Source organism: Echinops telfairi, unplaced genomic scaffold, assembly GCF_000313985.2.
Source record: "Echinops telfairi isolate 266 unplaced genomic scaffold, ASM31398v2 ScPeMD7_44;HRSCAF=162, whole genome shotgun sequence".
In the NCBI taxonomy this organism is placed as follows: domain Eukaryota; kingdom Metazoa; phylum Chordata; class Mammalia; order Afrosoricida; family Tenrecidae; genus Echinops; species Echinops telfairi.
In genome coordinates this window covers 1,704,427-1,704,686 of record NW_022103942.1, presented here as the reverse complement: position 1 = coordinate 1,704,686, position 260 = coordinate 1,704,427, and positions in this window count along the sequence as shown.

Below are 260 nucleotides of genomic sequence, written 5' to 3'. Positions count from 1 at the left end.
AATGTACAAATGCGCTTTACACAATTGATGTATGTATGGATTGTGATAAGAGTTGTATGAGCCCCTAATAAAATGATTAAAAAATACCCTAAAAAAAACAACAAACAAAACCCTAAACCTGTTTTCTTTTGGGCCTTGAAAACATGCCATTTTTTTAGTCCAACATTCCTCCAACCTTCTTTCTTCACTATTCTTCCTTTAGTGCAGCTAGAAGGAAAGGATCGCAGGCTGTTTTATAAGGTATATATCCATGGGGCCAT